We start from the raw sequence: 15,820 nt of genomic DNA, 5'->3' as shown, positions 1-15,820 counted from the left end.
TAGCAAACTGAATACAGCTACATATTAAAAAGATTATACACCATGATCAAGTGGGCTTCATCCCAGGGCCACAGGGATGGTTCAACATACGCAAATCGATTAATGTGATACACCACGTAAACAAATTAAAAAATAAGAATCATGTGATCATATCAATAGATGCAGAAAAAGCCTTTGACAAGATACAGCATCCATTTAAGATCAAAACACTTAACAAAATCGGCATAGAAGGAAAGTACCTTAACATAAAAAAGGCCATCTATGACAAACCCTCAGCCAACATTATACTTAATGGTGAAAAACTAAAAACCTTCCCTCTAAGATCAGGAACAAGGCAAGGCTGCCCCTGCTGCCACCGTTATTCAATATAACATTGGAGGTCCTAGCGAGAGCAGTCAGGCAAGAGAAAGGTATAAAAGGCATCCAAGTAGGAAATGAAGAAGTCAAACTGTCACTATTTATGGATGACATGATTCTCTATATAGAAAACCCTGAAGACTCCACAAGAACACTACTAGAAACAATAAGCAAATACAGTAAAGTTTCTGGATACAAATCAACGTTCAAAAATCCGTAGCGTTCCTATATTCTAATAATGAAGTGTCAGAAAAAGAAGTGGAAAAAATAATTCCTTTTGCAATTGCAACAAAAAGAATAAAATACCTACGAATAAAAATAATAAATTTAATGAAACATGTAAAGGACTTATATAACGAAAACTACAAGACCCTATTAAAAGAAATCGAAGAAGATACAAAGAAATGGAAAGATATTCTGTGTTCTTGGATTGGAAGAATCAACATAGTTAAAATGACCTTATTATCTAAAGCATTATACAGATTTAATGCAATCCTCATCAAAATCCCATTGGCATTTTTTAAAGAAATAGAACAAAAAATCATCAGATTTGCATGGAAGCACAAATGACCCCGAATTGTCAAAGCCATCCTGAGAAAAAAGAACGAGGCTGGAGGCATCACTCTGCCCAACTTCAAATTATACTACAAAGCGACAGTAATCAAAACGGTATGCTATTAGCAGCAAAACAGACTCATGGACGAGTGGAACAGAAATGAGAGTCCAGAAGTAAACTCATATTTATATGGGCAAATAATTTTTGACAAAAAAAACCAAAAACATACAATGGATAAAGGAAAGCCTCTTCAATAAATGGTGCTGGGAAAACTGGAAAGCCGCCTGCAAACGAATGCAACTAGACTGGTGTCTATCACCACACACCAAATTACTCAAAATGGATTAAGGACCTGAATATAAGATCTGAAACTATAAAATGCTATAGTTTCTGAAACTATAGAAGAAACTATAGAAGAAAACATAGGAACTAAACTCAAGGACCTTGGACTTAAAGAAGATTTTATGAATTTGACCTCAAAGATAAGGAAAGTAAAAGCAAAAATAAATGAATGGGACCACATCAAAATAAAAAGTTTCTGCTCAGCAAAAGAAATCTTCAACAAGGTAAAGAAACAACCATCCGAATGGAAAAATAGATTTGCAAGTAACGCCTCTGATAAGGGCCTAATATCCAAAATATACAAAGAACTCATACAACTCAATAACAACAAAAAACAAACGATCCAATCAAAAAATGGGCAGAGGACCCGAACAGACACTTCTTCCTAGAGGATATATAAGTGGCCAACAAATATATGAAAAGATGCTCAACATCCCTAGCTATTGGGGAAATGAAAATCAAAACCACAATGATACCATCTCACATCTGTTAGAATAGCTATAATCAACAGGACAAGTAATAACAAATGATGGAGAGGATGCAGAAAAAAAGGAGCCCTCATACACTGCTGGTGGGACTACAAATTGATACAGCCACTATGGAAAACAGTATGGAGATTCCTCAAAAAACTAAGAATTGATCTACCATATGATCCAGCAATCCTTCTACTGGGTATTTACCCCAAAGACTTGAAAACCCATATCTGAAAAGATATTTGCACACCGATGTTTATAGCAGCATTGTTCACAGTGTCCAGGACATGGAAGCAACTGAAGTGTCCTACGATAGATGACTGGCTAAAGAAATAGTGGTACATATATACAATGGAATATTACTCAGGCATAAGAAGAGATTAAATACTGCCATTTGCGACAACATGAATGGACCTCGAGATAATCATGCTAAGCAAAATAAGCCAGATTGAAAAAGTTGAAAATCACATGATATCACTTATATTTGTGATATAAACCTAAAAGCAACAAATAAACAGGACAAACAGAGACTCGGGGACATGGGCAATGGACTAGTGGTTACCAGAGAGATGAGGGTGGGGGAGGAGGGAAATGATAGACATGGTAAAGGGCATCAAATATAAGGGGGTTGGGGGAAGGTGAAGTAGGTAAAGGGGATCAAATATATCATAGCTGAAGGAAACTGACTCTGAGTGGTAATCACGCAATAGAATATATAGATGTCAAATTATAATGTACACCTGAAAATTATATAATTGTATTAACCATTGTCACCCCAATAAAATTTTTAAAAATATATATATAAAGTGGCTGAAAGTATAAAAAACAAGATCCAACTTGGTGATGATTTCATGGGTATATACCTATTTTCAAATTCATCAAATTGTATACATTAAATACATACAATATTTTGTATATTAATCATATCGCAATAAAGTAGGTTTTTTAAAGTCAGAAAAGTGTGAAAAAAAAAGCTCTTTTAATTTCAGCTTGCATAAAAGTTTTATGTTACTTTGAAATATAATTTTTCAAGGATTAGGATTTTTAAAAAAATAAGTATTAGAGAATGGGCACTATTACTTTTTTCTATGCTATAGCCTCTAAATTATTAATATGATATGCCTTACTGTTAAAGTGCACAGCTGATACTTACTGGATTTCATTAACCAATATCACCATAAAATATTTTAAAAATAAATAAATATAATATGGCTCTGCTTTTCCCTTTATCCACAAATAATCCGAAGTACCTTTGAGGCTTGGGAAATTTAGCAGAATGAGATAGTAAAGCTTATGTGAAAAATGTATTAGAACTATTTGCCTACTCAAAAAAAGATATTTATGAGAGTGCTACAGATTCTGAACCCTGTTTGCATTTCTAGGTATAGATATGGAGGGACAGGCAAGAAGAGAAGCATGGACGCAGAAATAGAGCTGAGGATGGGACACCTCCATTAGCTCCCAAATCCATTATCCCGCTGCTTCTAAACAGATGGCAGTCACCAGTTGGTCCTGGCCTTGTGGTCTCTAGGCCAATCCCATGTCAAGTGTTAGAAAGACTAATAGCTAGAGGTCACATCGTTCTGACTCTTTATCAAAGCTGGTCTAGCTTGCTCCACTGCAGATGCCGAAGGCTCAAAGGACGAGAATTAGGCCTGTTAGTTACATTGCTTGGACCTTTGGACCTTCCCATATGAGCACAGCTCAGAAACTACCTGGCGCATTTTTAAAGTGAAGATCCATACATTATGGGAATGTTCGTATTAATGAATTTGACTTGACTCCAACTTTTTCTTTCAAAAAATTTCAATTCTCAGTAGCACTTTATTTCAAGAAATAAATCTGAATGAAACAAGATCCAGTTTAAGTGTCACATTCTTTTGCTCTCCCGGTCAGGATTAGCTGTCCTTTATCTGTGCTTCTAGGTTATTACAACCATAGTTACCGTTCATCAGATGTTAGATGCAGTAGCAGGCTAAGTGTTTTGCATGCATTTAATGTTCTCGAAGCCCTAGGCAGTAAGAATTATTCATTCTCTATTTTGCAAATGTAAAACTCAGGCTAGAAGAAGTCAATTCATTTGACCAAGATTGCTCAGCTAGTTAAGGCAGAACTGAAATACAAACATGGAATGCTTAACATTGGAGTTTTGACACTACAAAATACTGCCTCTGTTAAGTATGTCTTTCTTAAAATAGCCTAATTTGCTGATTATAAAAGTCATACATGACCCTTGTAGGGAATTTATACAAATCAAGAAAATATTAAAATCAAAATTAATTCTATAATCTTCACTATGACCTACATTAAACCTTAATTAATATTTTGATTTTTTTTGTGGTATTTTAAAAATTTTTATAAAGTTTGCTGCACTTGATTATTATGTCATTTGCACTTTTCTCACATAATTGAGTTCTTCATAAACACAGCTTTAACTGGCTTGATAATAGTTGATCATAACTTACAGAAACATTTCCTTCACACTAGATGTTGGGATTTCTCCTCTACTGCTATAAATAGTGCTAGGGTGAGCATCTTGTAAATCTTTGTTCCCATTTCTGATTATTCCCTTAGGACACATATCAGGTTGCCCATACATATCTTTTCTCTGGGCACCACCTGCCCCACCCACAAGTGTCTCCTATATTTACTATATTTAAGCTATGGAATCCTGCCTTCTGACCATAACTAATTGGTGCAGTGTTGTATACCAGAACCAAACTGATCTATTTATTTTTGGAATTTGAAATTTTAACCTGAGAGACATAGAAACGAGTGTTATTCCTAGCTATGTCACATGATTGGCAGTATTCTAGAGAGAAAAACATAGTCTCTTATTGATGAAATCCCCAAAGCTGATCCCCAAAGTTTCTTATTTTTCCCAAAGCCTGGCTTTTCAAACATTTATTGTGGCTCCAGATTCACCAGTATCCTCCCAATAAATACTTTTGCTTGACACACCATCTTTAGTTGGTTTTAGTAACTTTCAACAAAAGAATCTTAATTAGTATGAAATGCACAGTAATATCTTGAAGAGATATTACTTGGTGAAAGCAAACTTAAGGTCATTCATGCATATTGCCTCATTACCCCCAGAAATTTCTAGAATTTGCATTCCCATCAGTAAACACATGGGAGGATTTGATTATATCTAATATTTCTGCCAAATTCGAAGGGACTTAATATTATCTCATTATTTATGTTTAATTTTATGTAATTATCAGTAATGTTTAACCTTTTCATATATGCTTATATTTGTCAACATCTGTGGCTATTCTTTGTCCACTTATCTATTGTGGTCTAAGGGTTTTATTGTGACCTATGTTTTTCTTTATTGAGAATGTTAACCTTGGTTAGAGCACTTCTTATATTTTGCTGTAGTTATATAATTATGTAACTGTCCCTACTCCTCCAGCACTGCCTTGCATATATCTTAAACTTCTGCCATATTAAATGTCACACATTCCTTGCAGTGGTCAGGCTGGGCTAGTTGATGCTCTGATAACAAAGCCAATATTTCAGTTGCTCAACACACAAAAAATTGAATATTTTTGTTCAGGTTTGTTGGAAGTGGGAAGATTCTGCTAATTTTAAACACCCAGTGACCCAGGTTGATGAAGTTCCACCTTGACTATTGCTTCAATGAACACTGTGGCAGGTCAGGGAATTAGATGATTTGTATGCACTTTCTGCCTTCTGATCATATTTCATCGACCAAACCAAGCTATGTGGCCATGACAAACTTTAAATGTGCAGGATGTTCAGTCCTACCTTGTGTCTAGCAGGAGATGAGAACCAGAATATGTATGACGAACCCTGCATGGTTATATCCCCACGCATTCTTGCTACTTCTCACTGTTCTACCTCCTAGAAATTTCCTTCTGTTTCTTCATATGTACAAATGCCACCAACCCTTCAAAGGCCATCTGAAGATTGAGTTGCCCTGAAATCTTTTCTCATCTCCTGCAGATGGAATTGATCTCCCCTTCCTCTGAGCTTAAGACTTAAGAGACTCATTTCTTTCTATCTTCAATCATAGTCACTTATATATGATTTTCCTCCCTTTCACTGGATCCCGAGCTTCTTAAGGAAAACCTCTGTATCTGATTAGTGTTCATATACTTCACAGGACTTAGTCCAGTCCTGCTGTATTAGGCTCACAGTAAACGTTACTTGAATGAAAGTATGTGTACCCCATAGCTTATAGACTTCTCTTTTTGCACAACACTAAGATCTACTTTACTTGTAACTCATTAATTGTGTTAATAAGCATAGCATTTTAAAACATGCTCAACACAAAACTAGCATGTTCCTTGACTCTCCTGAGGTCCCTTGACTTAGTGATTTATTGAGAAAGCTGGTAGCTGTATGGTGCACCACATAACTACAAAGCTCTTCCTCTTCAGGTGCACAGGCAGATGGTTGGACTTCTAGAACTTTTCAGAAAGGACTCTTATTGGTAGATAGGTTTCCAATGTGGTCTTGAATTGGCCATAGTTTTAAATTGTTGCTATTCTTACTTTTAGATATAAATCACTGATAGTTTATTTTCATCTTTTCTCACTTATTTTGATAGTTGTTTACTTAACCCTGTATAAGTTTTTTACAATTTTATTTAATCCTTTATGTAGTACTTTTAAATTCTAGTCCATACGTGCATACATACATACATACATAGTTGATACATATATACATATATATACACATACCTACACATGTTTGTATATGTAGCATATCCATACATGTATACAGGTATAAAATGCATATATGTAATATAATATATATTTATATATACATGTATGTTTGTATGTATACACACACACTCCTACATAGAATTTGCAAACACAAACACACACATGTATAGGGTCTTTGCATTTGACGTTCCTCCAAATCTTCCTATGGCAGCCTATTTTCATCATTCACTCACATGTCAGCCTCTCAGCTTTCTTCTCAGACCACTCTGGTTAGAGCAGTTTCTGACCATCCCCCAACTCCTCACCCTTCCATTTAATTTGTTGTTCTTTTTATATCTTATTATTACCTAAAATTCTCTTATATATGTGCCTATTTTGTTTTATTTTTACTATTATTTTTATCACATGTATGGTCAATCCGTTCCCACTAAAAAAACACTGTCTTAAGGACAGAAATTTTGTTTTTTTTATCAACTGTATTGACAACAAGGAAGCATTGCTAGTACAGAGCATGCAGTGATTTTTTTTTTCAGATCAGTGAGTGAATGAGTAGAAGATTCTTCTGGGATGACTGGGCGAATTGTATTGTTGTCATTCACTTGTAAAGAAAATGCAAAGGCAGAAGTAATTTCAGAGGAATGGTGAGTTCGTCTTCGAACATGATGAGTTGGAGTTTCCTGTGTGCTACTTGGATAAAGATGTCAAATAGAAATTTGGTTACATAGGTCTGAAGCATAGGTCAGGAGATAGAGATATGGAGGTAATTCACTCATAGGTGACTGCTGAAATCATCAGAATGGCTGAGATTCCTGGGTGGATGTAGTAGCATAAAAACAAAGAACAAACTTTGGACTCTTACATCAGTCTCTCTGATGTCTGCTCCTCCCAATAGCCTTCATAGGCAGGAGTCCCAGAAAACTTCCACTCTTGACAGTACAAATGGCTTTGCCTCTTTTATCTCATTGGTTTTCCTATCAATAAGGACAGCTTGGGAGAGCTGGCCCTGCATAGTCTGTTTATCCCAGTCTGTTAGACTCATGTTCAACCCTGATGTTACAGATGTAGGAGAATCAATACATCCCATGGGGCCTTACAGAAGCAGAGAGCAGACCCCACTTGCTTACACATACACTTGCTCCCAGCCCTTCTGGCAAAATTCCCAGGAAGAAAAGACAGAGATGTGTGAAGAGTGTTTTATCAGTGAAGCACAGCAGCAGCCAGCTGTCTCTCTAACTATTATTTGTATTCATACAGAGATGTGTTCAACAAAGGAATTCAAGCTCAGAAGGAACTCCTCCTTGGTAATACACACCACAATCTTGCAAAGTGTTTTCATAATTTACTATGTCTCTGCCCTGAGGCTGTTTGAAGTAAACACGTAATTCGAAACTTCTAAGAATAAATAAAAGTTGAATCCTGCTCCATAGTTAAGGACACTGAGTCATAGTGACTTGCCTGAATATACTGGAGATCAGTTCTGGCACCAAAAACCACACTCCTGCCTCTTAATTTTCATTCTGAGCTCTTCCTATGCCTTAACAATAGAGAAAACTTTACCTTCTAAAGGTTTTGTTAGCCTCAGTCCATGAATCAATATAATACCATTCAAGGATTATCTGGTAAACTGAAACCAAGTGAAGGTTGATGTTGCTCAAAATTAGTTTCAGACTATACTATCTGTAAACTTCTTTGCAACTGTTATACCCTATCCATTGAACACTGAATGCCAAGTTTAGACATTAGACATCATCTATCCATAAGTTGCTTAAATTCCCTTCTCCAATTTGCTCACAGTGTGTTTATCTATTTCTGTATGGACATCTCAGTGATGTGAAATTTACTATCTCCTAGACTAGTGCATTTAATTTTTAGGTAGATTATTAGGCAGTTCTCTCATGTGTTGGGTTAAAATCTGCCACACTATTTTTTATTTTTTTTATTAGCTTTAGTCCTATATTCTGGATCCACCCAGAATAGGTTTGAAAATGTTCTTCCATAGGAGAGCACTGCAGATTTGATGAGCGAATTTTATCTACTCTGAAGTCCTCTCCTAATCCAACGTAAATTCCCTTGATTCCTTCAGCCTGTCCACATGCATTCCTAGTTCTCCAGATTCTGCTATTTAATCTGAGACCCTAAACGGCCCACTGTCCCTCAAGTATGCTGTGCTCAGCACAGAGTGGAGGTTCTGTTAGTAGCATCCTGAACCTCATTAGACTTTTTGGCAGGCATATCACACTATTGATTCAGACTGAGCTTACAGCCAACTGTAACAGGATGTAAAAGTGTTTAACATCCTGCTGTTAAATGATGCTTCTTTTATGCTGTGCTTAGGCAGCTAATGTCCTGATTCCAAGTGTAGGGCTTTGCATTTACCTCTGCTAAATTTCATCTCACAGAATTTGACCCACAGTTTCAGTTTGCCACTTAATATTCTCGAGAATTCAAGTCATTAATAAAAATTACAAACAGGACAAGGTCAAGAATAAATCCGTGTGGCAAGGGACTAGATCAACACTGACTCGTTAATCTTTTGATCTCATGCAACCACTTACTAAGTCATCCACCTATATTCTTGCTGGCCCACAGCACTGAATCTTGCCTCATGGGTAACCAGAAGACCTTGTTAAACACCTGGCTGAAACCCAGACCCGCTCCATTCATAGCCATCCCCAAACAGTTGATTGAGTAACTTTATTGACTTTGCCTCTATTTTTCAGACTAATACTCATATTAAACACATAACTTTTAAATATCAGCATGATCCATAATAACTTAATTTTTGGATGAAATTCTGACAGCCTCGAATGTGCTCCATATTTGTAAATACATACCTAGGTGCTACTTCAAGATTTTTTTTTTTTAATCAGGGTTCTGGGTTTATTTTGCCTTTAAGTCAACATCAGAAACCTAAGAGCTACTGGACATTTCCTCAGTTCTCTTTGAAACATTACTTACTTAGTGGAAGGAAAGACTGCCTGGGGTCTTAACAATTTCCAAAGGATAAGAGGATGAATGATAAAATAGAGGTAGCTGCTCCTCTGAAAGCAATCTCACTGCCTTGCATCACAAATGCCCCCACCTGCTTTCCCCAAGTCCCCTGAAACACTAATAAAGAGACATATTATTTCACAGGTCAGCAGGAAAAATCCCAGTTATCTCTGATGTTGATTTAGTATTTATGTAACTCTTTAACTTCTTGGTTAAAGAAGTCAGGATACTCATGTCTTCGCCTCTGAAAAATGCCCCAAAAGAGCCTAGAACCATTTCTGCCAAACTATCATCTTTAAACATGTGTTAAAATATCACCCAAGTAGTGGTTCCCCACAGGATAGTCTATTGTTCCAGATCCAGCTGGGACTTCCTGGAGGCAGGAGAGGTCACCATCAGCCTTTACAATAATAGAATTGCAAGATATCTGAGAAATTCCCAGAACCTCCCTCTTCATTTTACAAATGAGAAAATTCCCAGAGACATTGAGTAAGTTGCCAAAGGTCACAAGCTAGCAAAACACAGAGCCAGAACAAGAATTCAGGCCTTTCAACTCAGAGTCCAATGTCCTTTCTACTGTTACAGATGGGACAAGAGACCACACAATAAGTCTCCAGAACCATTGTTGCTTGCATTTCATTTTCATACCTGAGAAACAAAGGATAGGAGAACATATCTGACTCTCACATTCTGCAGGGTCAGAGACCAACCTTTTCCTTTGCTGGAACTGCGGGGAATGGCCGTGTACATCTCTGCTCTACCTTTCCGGCTCACTGCTGACTAATCAATGTCCTATTGACTCAGCATGGGCCCTTGTATAGCACTGGATGAGAAAGGAGTAGGTTTTCTTGCAAACACAGCCATTTCCATTTTTCTTGCCCAGAATGTGACACTAGCATAACTCCTCAAATTTGTGAGTTGTCTCCAATATGCTAGTTGCTTACACTTCTTTACTTTGTACTCCCATAAAGAGAACCTCAAACCTTAGAAGTCTGTTTCATTTTTCAAAAATAGGCCAGTGCCACAAAGAAACTTTTATTCTTTTTTTAGGAAACTCGAAGGTTGCCTTTAATCACTTAGCTATCAGAGAACTCACAGGCTTAGGTAATAGATAAGGGAATAACAAGGAACCATTCAGTAATTCAACCAGATAAAAGGATGGAGAGGGTCCTCCTGCCTGGCTCCAGTAAGAAACACCGGGTACAAAAACCTAAGCTCCCACAGCATGAGAATCCTCAAAGTCTCGTGTTATATATCAACCCAAAGTTACCAACTTAAAATTTGGACAGATAAAACCAACCTAGTCTTCTTGAGCAATGATCCCTGAACCAGATCAATCGTTAAGATCATCCTGGGTATTTTTTAAACAAGTCTCATCTTCAGAAGTGAATCCAAGCATGTGCATTTTATCAAAGTACATAATTTGATTCTTACGTAGTCAGTTTGAAATCATTTTATAGAGATGATGAGTTATAATCTTACTTTATTTAGAATCTTACATCTCTTGTAATATAAATATCTATAACAATGAGGAGATAATAATGACTTTTATGTAAAAGATTCTGACATAGAGAAAACAGGGAGGGATTTGGATATGCAGAGGGTATTTTCTAGAAGGAACTTTATAAAGAACTACTGCCAAATAATCAGTTCCCTCCTAGAAATCCAAACCAATTATATCTATTTTGGCATAATAAGACTTGAACAATTGTTGAATGTTGAAAATATGACAGTGAACCTTGCACTTAGTTACCCTCCAATATTAAAAAATTTTACTCATATAAAATCTGGAGTAAAATTAATATGTTAATTCAAGGACAGTGACTTGTGTCCATTTAGGGAAGAGTATTTCCTATACCATGCTACACTCCATCTCATGTTTTCTCAGATGCTACAGGTGAGGACACCTCAGCACTTCAAGGCAGAGGAAGAGACAGATTTATTCTTTATTCAAGTCATATAGACTTATCCCTGGTGATACAGCTAGACTACATTTTCTAACTTGCCTTGCAATTCAGTGCGGCCTTTGATGAGTCTGGCCAATGGAATGTGAGTGATGTAAGTTACTTTTAGGCAGTCTGAAATCTGATATAGAAAATCCAACAGTGGACCTGATGCCTAGGAGATGCCGGAGCCATTAAGAGTGTGAAGCCTTCGTTCCTGAGTGTGTGTAGACTGGAGCCGTACCTGACTCCTGCCACCAATTAGACTTTACATAAGGAAAAAATTATGTGGTAGCCACTGATAATTTGGGGTTATTAGTTCTAACAGTTAGCTTTGTCTGTCTAATGCAGAAATCAGTATAGAAACTGGAATGCTGAGTTGGTCAAAGCCTAAAATGTGTGATATTGTTTTAGTGGTCGGATAGCAGACAGTGAGGAAATAAATACAGCAAGCTAGAGAGTTAGAGAGTCTTGATATTCTCCAGCCAGACATTTCTTATCAGTGTGATCTGTAATAACTTAAGAAAAGGACCTTGTGCCTCTAAGCCTGAAGCTATGAGGAAAGTGGTTGGAAAGAGGTAGATGAAATCATGTTAATTATATTGAAATGCCTTGAGCACAGGAGCTCAAACAACTAAGGATTGTTTTTCATGCAGAGATTGACGGGAATGGAAAAAGTCCAAAGATCAAGTCTTGAAAATTTGGAAGAGCCAACTGCTGTTGAACTCCAAATAATGAGAGCTAAGACTGGAAAAGGTCTTGAGCTACAAAGACCCACTAAGACTTTTTCTGACACACGACTTTCTAGCAAAGATCAGAGTAAGGGGGATACCTTGGCATCCAAGCCTATTGTTTCAGTGAGCTTCAAGTTCATTGCCAGAAAGTTGAGAGAGGGATGCATGGAGATGAAAGAAGAAAGAAAGAAATCAGTCTTGAGAATTATGTCTAGGAAAGAACTTGAAATGTGATTACTGATTAGAAGTAAATGAGCAGAAGCCTACTGAGTCTTTAAGAAAATTATATTGCCAAACTAATCATAAGCTTGCTCTAACAAGAATTCTGATTTTTTAAAGCTTAAAGCAATTTTCGAGCTCCCAAACTTGCATAAGAAGGAAGTGGGCTCTCAAAGCTGTAAAGCTCCCAAGGAGAACTCATTCCCCTGTGCCTATTTCAGGTATAACCATGGAGGAAAACAGAGAAGGAAGAAACACTCAGTGGTAGATCAAGGGTCATGGAGAATGAGGGACAGGGCACATACTTTGTATCTGACCAAGTCATCAACTCCACTGCCAGGGAAGGGCCCTTCAAAATGCCTGGCCAAAAGGATTTCAAAAGTATTGTGGACCGTGACCTATTTGTGCCTCCCATTCTGCCGTTTACCAAATAAAGGTGTTTTAAGCTGTATATTGCTTGACTGAGGGAAAAGAAGTGGTGTAGAAGAGTGGAAAGTGGGAATTGATAACTAATTTTTTTCACTTCGTAGGTCATCAGAGGCTCCACATCCAGGCCTGAGGAGAACTTTGCATTGCCCAGAGATCCTAGACTTTGAGCTGGATGTAGGAACTGTCTGAGACTTAGAGTTACATATCCTTGGTCAGGGCAACAATGGATTCTATATATGGAAGAAAGATTAAATTAATATTTAGTGACCAGAAGAATAGACTGACTGTAGCACAAACTATCTAGTCACAGAACCTATTTTCCTCCTGTGCATGAAACCAAACTAGTTTTCCTAACTCTTTTGCATGTGATCAAGTTCGAGTTCTGGTGGTTAGAAATATGGGCAGAAGTGATGTGTCTGTCTACTTCCCAGCCTGGCCTAAAAGTAGTCCAAATGTGCCAAACTCACCCTTTTTCTTCATTTGCTAGCTGCAGGCAGAGGATTCAGTAGGACATCAGGACAAGAAGACATGTACCTAAATCTGTAAATGCAGAAGCTCCACTCCCACCCCAACCATGAACACTAATTGGCCTTTACGTGAGCACGATATGCTTCTATGTAAAGCCACTGAAATCTACACATTGTTTCTTCCAGCAACAAGCCTCTCACTAATGCAGGTAGACAGGGTGAAACTACTCATACTTAGAGCATCTTCAATTGCAGGAGAACCCTGACAGTTCATTAGCTCTCAGAGGCATGGACTTCTGGAACAAACATCTTTTCTTCCTTTTCTTCCTGTGTATCAAACTCTGAATCACGGGACAGGAAATATTCTATTGTGAAATAAAGAAAGCTTGATTTTAAATCCAAGATGGGGGAGAGGGAGGGGTAGATGGAATAAATATGTGATGACAGAAAGAAATCTAACTATGGGCGGTGAACACACAATGATATATATGCCTTACTGTTAAATTATATATCTGAAACTTGGATTTCATTAACCAATGTCACCATTAAAAAACAAATTAAAAAATAAAAGTTTAAAAATTAAAAAAATAAAAATAAAAAATCAATCCAAGATGCCATGGAGTAGCTGCTTGTTCTTGGGTAAGTCATTTAATCAAACTAAACTATTTGAGTGATTCTAAATTTATAGTGTCATTATGAGGAGGAAATGAGTTAATGTGAAAGTACTTAGCACAGTTTCTGGTACATGGTAGTGCTCAGTAAGTGTTAGTTTCTTTTCTTATTTCTATAATAATAAGCAATGGTTATAAAGCTCTTAATATATACAAGGTACTCTAAGCATTTATATATCTATTTTTGGAACTACATACCAAAAGCAAGCGTAGCTGTTTGTCTAGTCCTGCCTGATGAGTGCATTGAAGGACAAGTTAAACAGAAACAGGTCATTGAGATCTCTATTTCCTTCTCTGTGATATTTGCTGAAGTGACCTCCCCATCCTACTCAACACACACATACTCAGGAGGGACAGTGATGGTTTCCATGCCTCCTTTTGAGTGACCTGGAAACAGTGGTTCGGGAATCCAAGTGTAAAACATTTACTCAACAAAGCATCGAAGCTAAAAGTTCTCATCACGTCTCACCCCTCAGCAAGCCCCAACATATAGAGTGCACCTTCTGGAGTGTGGGGTATCCACAGCAGGAAAAGATTCATCCATGAGCTAAAAATTTGCAGTGACCATTCTGAGACATAGTTTCTGCCTGGTCAGTGGCCCAGAGCTCATATGTCTAATCGATGATAGGTTTCCATGTGTCAGCCTGTTTAGGAGAAATGTCTCCTCTCCTCTTTTGCCTCTTCTATTCTTTCAGTAGTGGTAATGTTACTGCGGTACCATTGTCAGCATCAAGGGGAGGCTTATTAAGTCTTGACCTTTCGGCATTTTATTTTCTATCTTGGTTTTCTTATCATTTCCTAATCCAAAATCATCTTTTAACTAAATGTTTTTCTTAGTATAAAAGTCAGTAGCAGCAGCAGAGGCAAAGCTTAGGTGAATGTAACAGATCCGATTACATTTGTAGTTCAACCTTCGGGATATGTTATGGAATACTCCTCTAAACACACACACACACACACACACACACACACACACACACACACACACATCATTACTCTACATTTACATGTTTCCTGCCCCCAGGATGATTTTCGATTTACAAATGATCCAATTCAAATTTTAAAATGATTTAAAGTGTTTTCTTGCCTTTTCATTAAGAAAATTCTTATTCAAGTTTCTCAAGAGTATTTGTAACACCTGGTGATTGTTGGATTTATTTGTGCGTTTTGTAGAAGAGTGCTTAATTTGCAATGTTCACCAGTGCCTCCTAGAAGTGAATCCAAGAATAGTAGTCTATTCTCAAGTTATAAGTTAAGTTTTCCAGGGGAAATTTGTCTCATGTTCTTTAAAGGAAGGTGAAAGAAATCCCTTAACTGGGCAGAGGAGAGGTCTGTTTGTAGAGGAATCAGTGTCAGTGATCCTCCAATCATTGAGAGCACAGAGAGGTACTCGAGTGACTTTTGGAAGAGTCACTTGAGACATAAGCTATGGTTGATATTTTTCCCCTACAAAGATGACGATAAGATATTAGAATGGTAACCAGTGGGATTACCTTTAAAAGAAAACCCTTGACCTAAGTGGGAGGAGAGACTGTTCCATGATGTGACAGCTCTCTGTCCCATAAGCTGGAGCTAGACCCAGCCTAGAGCAAGGGTTGGTTTCTGCAAACCGCTCTCCTTAGCAACTGTCTGATCATAATTGATATTCATTCTGACATGACTTACCACCCCTCCCTTCTTTCCTGCTATGTGCTTGTTCTTGGAACAGGCAGTTGTCTTGAGCTGGTCAAGCATGTAAAGTAATTTCCCATACTTGGTAGTATTCACATACTAGTACCTATGACTATTTTTCCACCTTTACCCTATATAATTCTTCGGCTCCTGCCACCAGGCACGGGGATCCATTTTGTCTTACAGCAACCCAAGACACACCTCATTTGTAAGTTTCCCTTAATAAACTCTATTAATAACCAGACTAGAGTGGCCAGCCTCTTTCTTTATACT

The sequence above is a fragment of the Pteropus medius genome, unplaced genomic scaffold (genome assembly GCF_902729225.1).
Source record: "Pteropus medius unplaced genomic scaffold, Ma_sr-lr_union100, whole genome shotgun sequence".
In the NCBI taxonomy this organism is placed as follows: domain Eukaryota; kingdom Metazoa; phylum Chordata; class Mammalia; order Chiroptera; family Pteropodidae; genus Pteropus; species Pteropus medius.
The sequence above is the reverse complement of the archived record's forward strand: the minus strand, read 5'-3'. Positions refer to the sequence as shown.